The 16,869-nt window shown below is 36.6% G+C and overlaps 1 protein-coding gene across 2 annotated transcripts in view; it reads left to right on the forward strand.

The window, feature by feature from the left end:
* Window positions 1-1,367: 1,367 nt before the first annotated feature.
* Window positions 1,368-16,869, forward strand: part of plagl2 (pleiomorphic adenoma gene-like 2) — a 124,639-nt gene continuing 109,137 nt past the window's right edge. For both annotated transcript variants that reach the window (XM_039735433.1, XM_039735435.1), the window contains exon 1: window positions 1,368-1,487. The gene's annotated coding sequence lies outside the window, so the exon portion shown is untranslated. The remainder of the gene's footprint in view (window positions 1,488-16,869) is intronic.

Genomic DNA, 16,869 nt, shown 5'->3' on the forward strand with positions numbered 1-16,869 from the left:
TAACCCCTAATCGTATCGTATCATAATATTTAAAAAACGAATTAAAGTAAAAACTTAACGAATCTGAGGGACATTGTCGCCGGTCTGCTGCTAGCAGTAAGCGAGGTGTAAACGAAGGGGTCTGCGATTCCCGACGTGAGCTAAACACGAAATAAACAGCTTAAGCCAACAATACTGAGGCGACCGGTTGAATTTGTTCTCCCATCGCTTTTTCGTTTCTTACAACTACAAAATGGCACAGATTTGATTGACGCTTTGCAATTTTACGCAAACACACACTAAAAAAAACTTACCTCAGTTCATGTAAAGAGGAAAGTACATTCGTAAAGCGAATATTAAAGCTTGGGCTTAAACGGAATCTGGGATCGCGGTTGATTTGAGCGGAGTTCAAAGCACAAATACACTTCTTTTTTGTTACATTTGGGAAAATGCATGAAAACGACCTAGCTAACCTGTAACAAAGCGAATCAAAATGCAAGCTTGCACGCCCCTACCCCGCAGTCTCATTACAAACGGGCAACACGGGCTTCTGAATACCAATATAGAATTTTGAAAATTAAAAAAAAACACATATGTTAAAACAACAACACGACTTTATAAATGCCTCTTTACTATTTCACAAAACAATACTTCACAGCAAAAGGCACGTGCACGCGACCCAACAAACAATTTGTAGATGATTTATTGCGGAACCACGGAAATAGCGAAGTATAAATAAAAAAAGAAGAAATCATCTTCGTTTTGTTTTACAAATGTACGCTGTTATTTTTGTGCAGATTTAGGGAAAGGTTTAATGCCGGTGCAAATGCCGATCACTGTCATAGCGCGGTAGATAATAGAAATAAGCGGACAAAGCAAATGCCCAATGATCGTGCAAAAAAAAAAAGCTCGCGCACCGAAATAGACTTGCTATTAAATGCCTCACTTCTGTTCACATCTGTATGTAAAATGCATAAGGCTTTCTTCCACTCTTGAAAAAAATGCCTAACCGGAGAAAAGATGCTTCACAGTTCTCTGTCCGGTTGATCTCTGCTCACGTTCGACAAATGTAAACACAACTGCGGGCTGTGTTTCCGACTAAAAGCATCAAGCCAGTACAACGTGCTCGCATTGTTTTATCTAAATTGTTTTTTTTTTTCCTTTCTTGAAAACAGGTAACGGCAATTCGCTGCCCGCTATTCTTGTTTGGAGCCGCCCTCGCGTTGCAGAGTTAGTTGAATAATTTTGACAAAGTTGCGATTATTGAGAGATAAGAGCAGATTCACAGTGAAAAAAAAGAGTTTAGCAGCCTCGTAAAAAAGTTTGTGTGAAAGTGCCTGACGTCACTCCCACAATGCTCCCGCTCCATAACTCTAGTGAAGCAGCTTGGGGAGAAGAGACTTTCAGGCCCCGATAAAAGAAAAATTACCGAAAAAAATTTGGAAAAAATAATAAAATCACAGATCGAGGAGATAACGGCCTGGGAAGGTGATGTGGGAGACCCCACGGTAGGTTTGCGTCCTGTCTGGGATGAAATGGCGCGGGGCTTACCTATGAAATTGACCTGTGAAGTGCTGGAAACTTTTTGGTGGGTAACTGTGCTCTCTCTCTCTCTCACTCACACACACACACGCACACACACACTCACTCACTCACTCTCTCTCCATGTAGCTTCTAATGTGGCTGCAGTTGTCTGTTAGGAAGGTGTTTTTATGAGAACTTTTTTTGCAAGTGTGTTTTTGCAAGGATTCATGGCGATCTACATTTGTAACTTGGTTGTGTCTCTCTTATGGAACGAAGTTGCTGCGAAGAACGAGCCTTCAGGTCTCTCTAACATAGTTATAACGCATCCGTTCGTTATCGGGAGAGGGTGGCATTAAAGTTAGCACATTTGCGATCTAAAGACAAACATCGATTTGATTGTGTTCGTTTGTGTGTTGTACTTGGCTGCGCCTTTCTTGCTAACAAATCATCGCTCCTTCTTCGCGTGTATTGTGTAGCAGTCCTGTCTCTTCGGACCATGCTTCTGATGCTTTCAGGCCGGCTGCACTTGGATTCATCCAGAGATGTTTAAAAGACGAAAAACGGTTATGCTCTTGCAGAAATGTAGAATGGAATTGATCCCGCGAGTCGCCAACTTCTTTACTTTCAGTTTGCATGTAAAATGTCTAAAAAGTACATCTTTTCATGGCCCCGAACGGGAGTTGCGATTTTGTGGTGAATGTGCGCTATTTTTTGAGCCATTTGTCTCGTTTTTAAAATAATTGTAACGAGAAGCGGGGTTACGCGGTTTCGTTATTGTTTTCTGTTTCTTGTAATCGTCTGGAGCAATGCGGGGAAAACGAACCTGATGATTTAAGGCAATCGATTTTTCAAACGGAAAAGAAAATATCACAACTAAAGTACTTCTGGTCCGTACTGTCACTTGCTTTTCGTACCACTAGAGCAGCTTTTTTTTTTTGTTTCACATCACGCATGTGTGAGTTTGTTCCTGCAGAGGTAAGCAGGTGATTGAACGGCAAACAATTGCATCCCCCCTCTCCAGAAATAAAGACATCTAAAAACAATACATTTGCGTCTTTAATGTAACTTAGCCCTGTCTTTCATGGGAGGGCTCGTCAGCAGTTTCTTTTTTCACATAGGAAAAGAAAAGATTGTATTCCCTCGGGGGGAAAATAAAGTGACATTATTCCGAAGGGAGATGGTGCCGGTGGGGGAGTCATTCTTTCGTATAGTCCCCTGCTGAAAATGCTTTAAAATGTTAAACGATTTATTTGCAGTCTGTGCTAAAATGATTTGAATTCTAGAAGGCGATTTGTTCTTGAGGCTGACGAATTCTAGATGTAACAAGAAGGCAAACGTTGCCGCACAGACTCCACCATCTCTTTATAGTTACTGCTGTTTAATTGCTTGTCGAATTTGAATGGAGTATCGCCTCGCCTGTTTTCATACTTGCACTGATCTCCTTGGGCTTGGGTCGTGTTGTCTTTGAGGAAAGCATTGCTCGTTTTCTTATTCTTTTGCATGTATTATTGTTATTAAGTAAAATCATCGTGTTTGATTGCCACAGTAAAATGGTCCTGTTCAGTTTGGTGGTTTAGAAGTATTCAAACTGTGTTTAAAAGTGAATGACAACAGTAGAGTAACAAACAATGATTGCTCATATTGCCACAGTGTTGGGGTTTACACAGTATATGCCATCTGCACTTTTCTGTTTTAAAAATAACAGAACAAAATGGGATTTAGTAGGTTTGGAAAAGTTCTGTCCTGTGATAATTTTATCTGTGCAGATCTTTAGAAAAAAAAAAAACAAGTAAAAAAGCACAGATAGCAAAGGAAGAGCCCTCAGTTTAAAAAGTATCTGTGTAACTAAAGCCAGTTAAATAGTGTCATTTAGATATGCTAAATGGTGGTAGAAGTAAGCCAAACAAACCCATTTCCACTGCCCCCAGGACACACAATAAGGAAATGGAAATTGGATTGTCAAGAGACAATGTCCCTCTTGTTGACACAGCATTCTAGCTGAAAAAAGATAGTACTGTACATTTTTTTCTGTTTTGTGTGTGTGTTGGAGTGTTGCTGCTTTTTATGACTTCTTTTCCTTTTAATTGATCTCGTTTCCTAGGTAGGCGATAAATTATTACAAACATTTGTCTCTGTTTCTTAGTTTTGTGTGATAAAAAATTAAGACTTGAGAACATGCAGTTGAAGGTGCTATACAGCAACTCCCAAGAGTGGTGGTGGAAACGGAGTTAAAATGTGTTTTACACAAAGGTGCTGGATTGCTTGTTGACTTTCATTAACTTTTTACTTAGAAGGTTCTTTATACAATGGATATAAAATGGTGTTTTAAAATCCCCATTAATGCAGCAAATTTTATATTTGTTAAATGGAAAAAAGGAGTAGAAGTATAGCACCCTGTAAGGTAAATGCTTTATTTGATTTGATGTGGCCGATTAAACATTACCATTAGTTGTTTTTGTGTATTTAATACAGTTTAGTTTGTAGCTAGGAAATAACAGTTGTGTTTTGTTCTTTTCATATAAGAAACTTTTTTTTTTTTAACAATAGATTTAAAACTACATTCATTCAATGTTTAAATGTGTATAGTTGCGTGCTTGTGAAATTGCATTTGGTGTGTTTTCTGTTTTCCATGTGTTTGCACCTTTCATTTCTGAGAAAGCGAGTCTTTTTTTATATCTATACATTTATTTAAGCATATTTGCTAAATGCTTTGAAAAATGTAATCTTGCATATGTTCTAGGTAAAGCTTCTTTCAGGGAAAAAAATACAATTCTGAAGAAAGTAGCAAGTTTGCATTGTGTAATTTTTTTTTTTTTCTCTAAGGGCAAATCTGCTTCAATAAGAATCCGTTGCTGTGTTGGTTCTGATCTTTTGTTTTTTTTAGATTTTTTCAACTGATACCACAAAGGGTTGTGTGCTCTGGAGGTAAATTGCCAGAATAAGCAAGTGACACTTGCTTTTCTGGTGTCTGTTCCTTTTACCTTTTAAAAAAATGTGTTTCATTGTCAGTTTGTTTGTTCAGCTTATTGTGGTAATCTGCTGAAAATGCCTGCGATTTGAGCCTCCTCAAAAGTAAAGGGTTCTGATGAGAACAAGTTGGCGTAGCAAAATTGGTCTGTTTTTGGAATGTCTAAAAGACATCTTCCACCCTAAAGAAGTCAGGTTGGCCTGCCTTACCATTAATGTAACGCGGTGTGGTTCCTAGCACACTGACTGAACTCTCACAGATTGGCAGATGTCCCAAAAAAGAGCCCAAACAGAGGAGTTGAAGCAAATGCAGAGCAGTTGCAAACCTGGCCCTTGATCCTAAAATCATTCTGAAAGTGTAACAGTTCATAAGTAGGTTACACAATTTTCATGTTTAGGCCATTGAAAGCTGCTGTCATTGGGTGGGCTGCACTTGCCATATTGAGCATGTGACATCGGACGAATATGTTAAATGTTTGAAGTGCATACCACTTCAGCTGGAACAGGGGCTTGGTTGATAAAACCCCATTCGCACAGGGAGCAGCACAAAGCTGTTTGCACAGTAGGCTGGTTAGCATTCTTAATATAGTAATTTAAACAAATTAATTGGAGAGTTCAGGAAGGTTTTCTAGGTTCGTTAATTCAAGGGAATTTCGCTCAGCTTGTTAAACGTAAATGAAATCTCATACTCTCACTAAAGCACAATAACGGACCGATTGTTTTTTTACCCCACTAGGCAGAGACTGTTCAAGAGAATGAGTCAATTACAATTGACTTATTGAGGCCATTTTCTAATTAGTTATCTTTCACTTTTTGCTCAGAGACTTTGGGTTTAATTGCAACTGATTGTTGATTTGCAGCTAGGTGTGTTGCATACAGTTGTATATTGTTGGTCGTTTCGAGAGCTTCAAGTAATATTACATTTATTTGGCTTGTTTCAAATGCATAAAATCCCAGTTTTTCAGGGTTCATAGCTGATTTCTGAAGTAGATACTCTGCATTATATGTATCAGCTGAACGTTTGGAGCTTTACATTTTTTTATAGACATTTCCTATAAGTTTCACAAATGAAAAGAAAAAATAATGAATTGTTGAGAATAGTTTCTCTTGTCAGACTTGGTTTGGCCATGCAGCAGTGTGGAGAGCTGTTGTGCAAAGTGTTCAGTGAGTTCTCAGCATTGTGATGAATCGCAGTATTAACTAAGAATGATTTTGTTGTTGATTCGATTTCAGAGCTTAATCACAAGCGCAGGAGTCTCTGTATTTGTTTTGTAAGAGATCATTCCTTTACTAGGAAATGGAAGGTCTAGCTGCTTATTTAAATATATGGATCCAGTATCTCTTTAGTAAGCTTTCATCTTACAGAAAATACCCCATTTAAACTGCAGAGCAGTGAAGGAGAGAACAATAATAGCAAAAAAAAAAAAAAATAGCTGAAAATGTTACGGCAATAGTAATTTATCAGAGAACCTGAAAGAATGAGAGCCTTCTGTAATGCCAGTTATTCATATAACATAATATGAAATGTCCCTTGCCATTCTTAACTTTCTGAGCAGAAATATAACATCCATTGTTTATTTGGCAATTGAGTAACATATTTTAGATGAAGGACAGAATATGTAACTGCTTGTGTAGAGCACAGATTGATAACCAGAATCGTCAGCTTTTGTTTCAGAGTTGGATGTTTTTGTATTATTTTTTCATAATTCCAACATTTTCTACCTTTTTGTGGTTGTTTGTCAATATTTAACCCTTTTTTGATCATTTCAGAAAATAATATCCAGTACTATGATTATCTTTATTGAGATTTCGTTCTTTTGAATTGCCTCCTAAGCATGTTGCATTCGTAATTAGTGTTAAGCACTCTGGGCAGTTCGGTGGAGGAGTGCTATCTTTATAAGAATAACACATATTTCAGAAAAAGCTACATGGTAATTATTTTGTGAAGCAACTAGTACCATTGTTCTTTGTTAAATATGAACTTGTCATTTTTAGGTTTTAAAAATGTTGCTCTTTTACTTGACAGTTTTAATAAGTTCAGTTCTCCCAAGGACATGTTCCTTGTGTTTTTATCATCTCAGCTTTACTGACACAGAACACAGCAAAGCCCCTTCATGGAGATCTCCTGATGGAGTTGCTGCCGATTCACTGAGTTGTACAATAGTGCAAGTGTAACACATAAAGCTAGTGATTCACTCGTGGAACTCTCTCAAGTTGCTTATTTTCTATTCTAAATGTTACTTATTTCCTTCAGTTTATTTTCAGTTTTGATGTATTGCATCTTATAAAAATGAGGAATGTTTACTACTAAAGCAATTCATTCATTTTCTTTTAAATTTACAAACTGACACATTGTTTGAAAAAAAGACCACTTAATTTTCATTTGTTTAAAGATAAACTAAATTTTGAAATGCTGGACATCTTTTTTGATGGATCTTTTGCATTTGCACACACAGTTTTATTAAATTATGTTTACAGAATCTGAGAATTTCATTTCAAACCTTAATCAGGGTAGATGCAGCTTCTTTTTGGCTCTCACTGAGCAGTATTTCAGGAAGGGTGGGCGTCATATCTCAATCAAAGAGTCGATGAATTATTAAACTTTTTTTAAAAAAGATGTCAGTTGTTCTGCGCATGTGTTGTTGCATTCAATGTATGATGTTGTATTCTTTGTCTTTTTTGTCTGTTGCTGGGTTTTGTACAACCGTCACTTGTCTGAAGGAGACATGCAAGTAAGAATTTAATTGTACTGTGGACACACCACTGTAAAGTTGAACTTTATTTTAAAACATTTTTGTGTAAATTTGCGTGAATTCTAAGCTTGCCTGCTCACCTCACACTATAGGAACAATAATATATTATATTAACTAGATACAATATTTCTTAATGCTTTGGTAAAATTTTATGATTTTAAAAATAGAGTTAAAAAATGAAACTCTTAAAAGAGTCAGTTTTTACTGTTCTGGTTTTACACGATTCAGATTTTTTAAACAATATATGCTAATATGGATAAACTATAAACGAAATTTTATTAATTGTGCAATCTGGAATTATATGTCTTATATGTGTTTATTAAGAAACTGCTTGTTGCATATTAGCTATCACATACATGGATTCATCTAAGTAGAGGATCTGGGGAGCTAAATTGCTTCATTTAAAATACACAATTTAAATTTAAATAAATAAAATAATACCATCGTTTTGGCTGCATTGTCAATATGTTTTTATCCAACTGTGACATCATTAGTTGCCTTTGGAATTATAAAGCACCAGTAAACTCCTTTAGATTCAAACGGAGGTGAATGCAGAACTGTAGAGCATAATGAATATCAGAAAAGCTTACAAAATGCTAAAGCAGCAACGTATTAAATGAGCTGCCCTATAGTATTGTCTGTCCGATGGCAGCATACATATTACTGTGATGCTCATGGATTGTGAAACTGTGCCAGGAATTTCAGTACCACTTAGGTGAAAACCTTTATCACTTGTTAGAAGTAGTTATCACAGGAGGGGTTTATAATGTTGTACATTTCTCTGAGTTTGATTACATTTTATTCTGTTGTGAACATGTACTTTTTCATTTCATCTCTGTGGATGCATATGAGAATATAAACTTCTTGTTTTGTGAGTAAACAGATCAAAAAAACCTTAAACATTATTGTTCAAGTTTGATTATGGAAGACTGATCATCTTACAGCTGTTCCCCCTTAATATTTGTCTATGACTTTTGAATATAGCATCTGTGTAAAACCTATGGTTTTTCTATCTATCTGTCTATCTATCTATGTAGGGAATACTGTTACAGTATCCTTACAACTTCTGTATAATTTTGATAAAGCTGTCAAGGAGATGAGTACAGTACATTCTGCTAGAGGAGTTAATCATACATAAACATTACTAAAGGAACTGAATCCTTCTTGATACTTCCATGCTTTTTCTAATACTGTACTGAATACAGTATGTTTCATCTTTTTGGTAGTATGGAGAATGATATGTTTATGAGTCTAAGAATGCACATGTGTATCTTAGGTGCTGTATGCTTAGTGCCTGAAATAGCATAAACGATTCTGAAACATATTTGAAACATTTTAATAAATAGATTTTGGGTTTCATGTGGCACATCACCATTTGACACTTCCTACCAAAGAACCTACCTTATGACTTTATCAGCTCCCACTTACTGTAGACATACAGTACTGCCCTGTAGATTTAAGTTCCTTTTAAATGGCATTCCTTGCTTGATCGCTGTTGCTGTGCAGTTTTCATGTTTCCATGTCTTCATGGCTGCTCTTCTCCCACGTCTAAACAATGTGCAGTTTTGCTCAATCGGTAGCGGTATTTGGCATTGTCTACAGGACTGTAAGTTTGTTAATGACTTGCAGTTTGATTCCTGATTTGCCCTCAATGGTGCTGGGACAGGTTGTGCTTCTCAACAATTCTGTAAGGAAGAAAATGAAGTCTAGGAAATGGTGGAAGTTGTGAAACATTCTCGTATATGTTTTAACCTCAGCAAATTTTTTGTGTTAACTTTTCCCGTTTCTTATGTGGTTTTTCATGAAGGGAGAAATATAACGAGTAAATGCAAAGAAAAAAGGGCGAGAAAATTGTGGAAGACATGGATATGCATTTGTCTCTGGTGTCTTACAGTGTCATTTTTATTTTTTAATATGGACATACCTTTTTAACTGAGGTTTATTCATTGTGGAGTTTGAGTACTCCAGTGGATATCAAACAACTGTTCATTAGCAGAGCATTTGTTTTATGTTCTTAAATATGTCTTCAGACATGCACATTATGTTAAGGTGTCTCTCAAAATATCTAAACTTTGGAGTATACAAGCAGCTAAGCTATATTTTTGTCTTAAGGCACTTTTCACTTTATCATCATAAAATCTTAAGCAGCAAATTACAGTAGTGCAGTGTTGCTCAGATGGAATCTTCAGTCATGTCAGTCACTTCTCTTTTCATATACTGTAATTTTTACTTTCTGTCTTATTCAGAATTCTGCTTTGAGTCTTTTTGTTAATATTATGTAAAGCGAAAATAATAAATGATTACTTCTTAGGTTTTACACGCCTAAAGGAGTGTTGGCATAAAGACGAAGACATTTTGCATCTTTGTTTTGTCTGTTTGATTTTTGCACACACAAACCTCCACCTTTACAGAAGCACTTGAACATTTTTAATTAAAGTTGAAGATGGAGTGCCACACACCGCACTCTAAGCAGTTTGTTCTGAAAAGAACTGGCCCTGTCCTGTAACTGACTTTAAAATTGCTCGTAGCAGTAGAGAACATTTTGACATAAGAAACTGAGTGGATTGAGCAGAGTGTGTACATCTAAGGCTTTTCTGAAAAAGTGATTTGGAAAAGGATGTCTTCCCTGTATTCTTGGAAAATAAAATAGAATTCTAAATTTGAAAGGTTCACACAAAAGTAACGCTTTTGAAAGGTTTTTATTGATCACATCCTGAGGCTATCATTAATCAAAGCGTTATTGAATTACTTGGCTGCAGTAGGTGAAATCTATCTAATTGGGCGTGGGGCTATCATTAAAACGTGCAACTTGATATGTGATTGTGCTTTATTTGATATATGGTATGTGTCAAAAGTTTACCATGAGATCTTTACCCAGCTTTGACATTGAAAATGACATCAGCCAGGTTTGAGAGACCCAGATTTTTTTTTGTTCCAGCTAGTGACATCATCAAAGACCAACTTTTAACCAGTTTGATTTAGCACCTTGTTATTTCAGTTTCAGCATGTATTGTACCTTTCATTCTAAATGCCTATTGTAGTTTTCTAAGTCTTTTTTACTAAACGTAAGAGAATACTTTTCCTAAGTTTACTTTTGAAAATTTTTTATATTGCCTTCTTGTATATCTATTCATCTAGCTATCTATCACAAACATATTTATTACAGTTATAGCCTTCGCCTATGCATGGATACAACACTAAATTAAGCATCAATCCATTATAAGTAAATCCCACAAGGATATCAACATTTGTTCAGATTGTTTCAATCTGGAGTCACCAGTCAGTGGAAAAACATATTTTATCTTTATATTTGATGTTTTTTCTCTCACTGTACAGCAGCTCAATAAAGAAAACCATATGTAATTGATAGTGAATTATTTCCACTCTCGAGGAAGCGTTGGCATTTTCATCACTGTCTACTCTTTGCTAATTGTGACATTTAAGAAAAATATATAGAAAAAGTAAACAATTTTGGAACCAAACCTATAATGAAAAAAGGAATCAACAAAATGGCCACCATGTTTGGACTAATATAAACTAAAAACAATAGTAACAATAAACATCTTTAAAACTTTTCCTCCAAAAGTTAAGTACACCTTTTAGTACAGCTTTATCCCAATAGAACTGGAGGAGCTACATGCTTACAAGTTTAATTCGGAACAATTTAAGAACAAAATTATGCAATTAGATATGTAAAAAATATGTTTAAAATAATAGAACAGAGAACTCAGTTTCAGTTTCTCCTACATGGTCTGGCACAATATCCATAGAATCGCTGTTGCTACTTTAATCTGTTTTTCGATTTCATAATCCCCTCTTCCCTGACTCTTAGGCTGTTGCAAATTCTCTACCTGAAGAGAACAATGCACTGTTTCGGGAAGAAGACCATGAACTTAGATTTAGAGATACTGATTCCCATAAAACTGCATCACACTCAGACGCGTTCCAACGGACATCAGAGATCACAGTCTGATACCAAGAGCACAACATCACCTGCAAACAGCAGAGATGTAGTCCTTAGGTTCCCAAACTGGATACTCTCCAATCCTCCACTGTTCCTTGATGTCCTCTCCATAAGGGGTAAAAGGAAAAAAACGTTGTACCCCTTCTGGAATCCAACAGCCATATTGAACAGACTTTGCTAAATGTCAAGTGTTCAAACACAGCTCGCTTCATAAATAGGACCAACCATTACGCACCAGAGGCCAGAGAATGCCTTTGAGGAACAGATGATATGCAGTCGTGAGCTTTTTCCAAATCCACGAAGCGAATGTACGTAGCACTGGTAAATTACATTAACGATGGTCTTGCTGTTTCACTGCCACTCCTCCAAGTTGTCAGTCCTGAAGCACTGTTTCTTCCTTCCACACAACATTGAAGAGGCGTATTCAATAAAACACCCTCATAACCTAGCACTTCTACCATTTCTGGTTGGATCTTATCCACCCTGAAGCCTTGCTTTTTATCCATTGCAGTGACCTTTGCCTGCCTCCTTCAAGCAGAGTGTATTCATAAGGTTTAGGAATTTCTTTAATTGTTTCTTCAATCCTTCCTTTCAGCAGTATGTCCAACTGCACTCAACATTTCCTCATTCTTGCTGAAAATAGCTTAGCGGATGTCCCAAGTAATTGAGGAGTTTTCAAGAGAATCCTTGAGGCCGTATATAAGTCGTTCTCAATGGCTTCACCAAATTTCTATTACAAACTTTCCATTTACGTTTTTTGAGTGCTGGTACCTCTCAGTCAAACCTGTAGACTTATCTCACTGCATGGATGGCCTGTTGTCTGGACAGCTCCTTTATTACTGATCTCTAGCAATGAATCCTAAGGATATCACCACAACAGAAACCAGCAATCCTCTGGCCACAGCACCATATGGCTGCTTCCACTAGTGAAGGCATGAGCACGGTCCATGTGGAATTTATTTTGTTTAACCACCCGAGTTACAGGAGAAGCTCTTCCTTAGATAGAGTTGAAATAATCCCACACAAAAGCATCCGCTTTTTATTCCTTTAACTCCGTCACTAACTGGTAGTGTTTTCTATATCAGTCCATCAGGTGCTCTGTTCTCCCTAGCTAGCTTACTGCCAAGTATTGATCATTTGACAGCTTAGCACCAGAACAAATAGTCTCAGATCAGATGACATAACTACAAATCGAACATTGACATACTTGGAACAGGTGCATTTCTGAGCATCTTTGTGTTTGTGCAGTGGTGTTCATTATCAACACTCCATGACTAGCAGAGTTTCAATTAAAATTCATCATTGGATCTCAGATTAGACAAGCCATTCCTTCCAACTGTGCCTCTCCAGTTATCTCCGTCATTTCCCATTTGAGGAATGAAGTCTCCCAGTGGGAATAGAGAGGTAATAGATGGTACTCTTTCCAGTAACCAAATATCAGGTGAGGCTCTCTTTGATTTTAATGAAACTTTCTAGTGCTTTGTTCATAGGGATGGAGCTACATAATAAAACAAAACTTTTATGGAAGGCAATAATGGATTGTTTCTCCGGCCCCTCTCCTTATATCACTTTGCAAAAAAACACATTATTTCTGCATTATGCGTAATTTCCACGTTTAAAGTATGATACATGCTCAAAATTGCAAGAGGTACGTCCCAAAACTACAGCAAAGATGGAATAAGCAATTGAGAAACTATGGACTCTGACTGTAGTCAAAACATTATTTAGAAACAAAACTGGTCATATTCAGATGCGTTTCTGACCTTGTTCTCTTAACAAAAAAATGACTCAACATATTACATTTAACAGTAGTTATTATTTAAAATAGAACACTACAGACAAACATAGTATAAATAAAATGTTTCAGAGAGATTTGAATAAATCCCAGTCAGAGTAATAAAAGATGTTAAAAGAATTTTTGTTTCTTAAGTTGAAAGCAATATTTACAAGAAGTTGCACAATTGATTTTTAATATTTAACATATAGATATATAGAATATATATATAAATACTGAATGTGGTTAGGTGGAAATTGTTTCATTTCCATTACTCCAATTACATCTTATGAGCAATATGTTTAATCCGAGTAGTGTCTATGTACACTCCATACCTGAGTGGATTTTCTTTGGGTGTTCCAGTTTTCTCCCACATCCCAAAGAAGTGCAGGTTAGATGGCTGATGACTTTAAGACGGCTCAGTCCTCCCGATTGTGATAATGATGATGATGATGCAATGGTAGGGCCCTGCCGCCACAACCCTATACTGGAAGAAGCAAGTTCAGAAAATGGGAGGATGAATGAATGGTCAGTCTATTTTCCTTGTTCTTCTGGAGATTCAGTTTTGAATATTTTAATTAAAACTTTAAAGTCTTTATCTCCAAAACTCTAAACAGGTATAGCTGTAAAGGGGGCTGAGAAATGGAAAAATATATAACAGATACAATACAGTAACAGACAATTATGTTTCTTTTAGTAAGGTTTAAGTCTTCTGAGCAGAATACAGACAAATAATTAGTGACAACTAAAAAGAAGTAGAAAAGACATGTAGACTAGTTTAGCTGTAAATGCAGTTGCCCAACTGACATGACTGATTCTTTAAATTTGTGTTATTTAACTGTGCCTTCCTGTAATATGTTTTCTATAAAAACGTGAAATTGTGTATTTATATTCTTGTCTATCATGGTTCTGGTGAGTGGCAAAATGTTTGTCAGATGTGTAAGTAAGAAGTTTACTGTTCTCAGTACACACAACAGTACTAACTGCTACTACTTTGAATCATTACAGAGCAACTTGGGCAGCATACAGACTTGGGCAGATTTGTAGCAGATGAAATGTAATATTATCAAATGTAACCTGTTACATGTAGGAAGTAAAAATGTTAGGTTTGAATACACAATGGGAGGTCTGAAAATTTTAAAGTACACCTTATGAGAAGGATTTAGGAGTCATAGTGCACTCGACACTATCAACTGCCAGACAGTTTTGACAAGAAATAAAGAAGGCTAACAGAATTTTAGGTTATATAGCACCTTGATGCATGGAGTACAAGCCCAAGGAGGTTATGCACAAGTTTTATAATGGAATGGTGAAGCCTCATTTGGAGTAGTGTGTGGTTTTGGTCTCCAGGTTACAAAAACGACATAGCAGTGCTAGAAAAAGTCCAAAGAAGAGAGACTAGGTTGATTCCAGGGTTAAATTATGAATGAGATGAGTTATGAGGAAAGATTATAAGAGCTGGGCCGTTTTAGTTTAAACAAAAAGAAGATTAACATGATTGAAGTGTTTAAAGTTTTGAAGGGGACTAGCACAGTGGATTGAGGAGGTTATTTTAAAGCAAGCTCATCAAGAACACGGGGACACAGTTAGAAACCTGTTAAGGGGAAATTTCACACAAACATGAAGAAGTTGTTTTTTTCACACAGAGAACCATAGACACCTGGAATAAGCTACCATTTAGTGTGGTAGACAGTAGAACTTTAGAGACTTTCAAAACTAGGTGATGTTACCTGTATTTTAGTAGAATTAAGTGGGGAGGACTAGCAGGCTTTATTGTGATGAATGGCCTGTTCTTGTCTAGCTTTTCTAATGTTATAATGTTCTAATATTCTACTGATCTAAATACCCCCTATTACAGTATGCACTATTGCTATTTAAACCATTTTAATGTATTTGTAATTTTTTAGTTTTGTGCATGACAAATGGATCCAGCCTCTGCATTTCAGAAACTTATTTTTCAGTTGGGGTATATTCAATCTTTAAAGCCGATACCCTTATTCCTTCTTATACTGCAGTCATACACAGTGATAATGAAACTGTGTCTCATCTGTTTATTGTATATAAACCAATCAATCAGTCAGTCAAGGACTTTTATAGAGTCAATAATGGCAGACAGAATTGTGATGTGCTGTATAGGTCAAGCAAAATTACAATACAGATTTAAACACAAAACCTGTACTGTATAGTACAAACAAATAAAACCACAACAAATCCCAAGAGGCAGCATGGACAGATTACAGAAGAAGACTGAAAGTGCACTGGACAGATTTTAAAAAGAAAGTATCAAAATGGGCAGCTACAATATAAAAATACAAACAGAAGCTGGTAATTTGATAAAATCAGGGTAGAGCTATCAGGGCTATGCTCATATTATACACAGTGATAGTGATAATACAAACTTGTTGAGCAGTTGGGACTGTGGAATTATGTATATCAAGGTACAGTAATAAAAAATTGAGAGAGAACACGAGGGTCCTAAGGTAGGATGCAAATGTCAAACTGAACTGAGTCACACCAATAGGCCTAAGAAGAGAGCTCTAGAGAACAGGAATGACAAAGCTGAACGAGCGCTCACCCAGAGTTGTACAGCGGGGTTTTGGAATAACGGGGACAAAGGCATACAAGTAGGGTGTTGTCTTAGAACATTAGGTGGCTATGAGTAGAGTACAGTTGGTAGAATAAGGCTTCACACTGACGCCATGCTGACTAATAACAAACACAAATGATGTTTAACTGGAGCACAATGGCTCTAACTAAGAATACAAATGTTTTGTTTTTCACTGCTAATTTTACATTTATACTGACCATTCACTAGCAGCTGCTTTTCAGGCAGAGGCCCCAGTTTTTTGTGCTAGTTTTTCATGTTATGTTTGTGCAGCCGTCATTCTCACTTTGAAGTTTTTGCCTACTTTCCTTTAATAATTAGGAATGGCCGCTAACCTTCATTCAGTTTGCCTGGCATGAATCTTTAGTTTGCTATTTACATGGGCAGTCCTACCATTTTCAGAACTGAATGTGATCTATCTTCTGAAACGAGAGAGAGACCAAGTGGCAACAGAGTGCTGTGGTCTCCAGGGAGTGACCACCTTCTTCTTGGGAGGTTTCTGCCTCATGCTTACATCTCCACCCACTCTTTCTCTATATGTCGTGTATGCAAAGCAGTTTAGTGTTTTGGTTAAGTTTGACTTGTTATTTACATAAACTACGGGGCTTCGCCTCCTGCTCGCTTCACTCACCAACCCCTGTGTTTGGTTAATCGGATACACAATTAAATTTTTTTTTTTTATTTGGAATTGTTTCAATTTCATTGTTTGTATTTTTACTTTAAAGCTTCATTAAAAACAATATTTTTTGGAGACACATTGTGACAACGCAACGTATAAGTGCCCGTGAGTGACTATTGTTTCTGTTTCTCTAATAAATAATCCGACTTTTTCTAATGTTTGTCCCTGTGATTTATTGATTGTCATAGCAAAAGCTATTCTCACGGTAAACTGTAAACATTTTAATATGAATGGCATATCACGATCTCCTTTGGTGTGTAATGTTATTCCCGGAATTTATATATTACCTTTCTTTTTGCCTGTTAAAATTTGCATCGCTTCTCCGTGATCATCAATATACACCTGACCGTATTGTGTATTCTTTGAAATTCAGCTTGTTGTTGCTTTAACTGTTCCGGGACCACAGATTCTCATAGTGTATGGTCCATTATTGTGTAAATCCACGTTTTGTGCATTGAATGACTTCGTAACCCCAAACACAACTTTCTAGCACCCTCTCCAACCCTTCCTCCCCTGGGTCTCGCCCCCCCCCTTACCACATCATTCAATACACCGCTATCAGTCTTCTGTGCTGTATTCCACCCTTCCTCAATCGGACCGAACAGTCACTTAAAACCAAAAAGG

The sequence above is a fragment of the Polypterus senegalus genome, chromosome 14 (assembly GCF_016835505.1).
Source record: "Polypterus senegalus isolate Bchr_013 chromosome 14, ASM1683550v1, whole genome shotgun sequence".
Lineage (NCBI taxonomy): Eukaryota > Metazoa > Chordata > Cladistia > Polypteriformes > Polypteridae > Polypterus > Polypterus senegalus.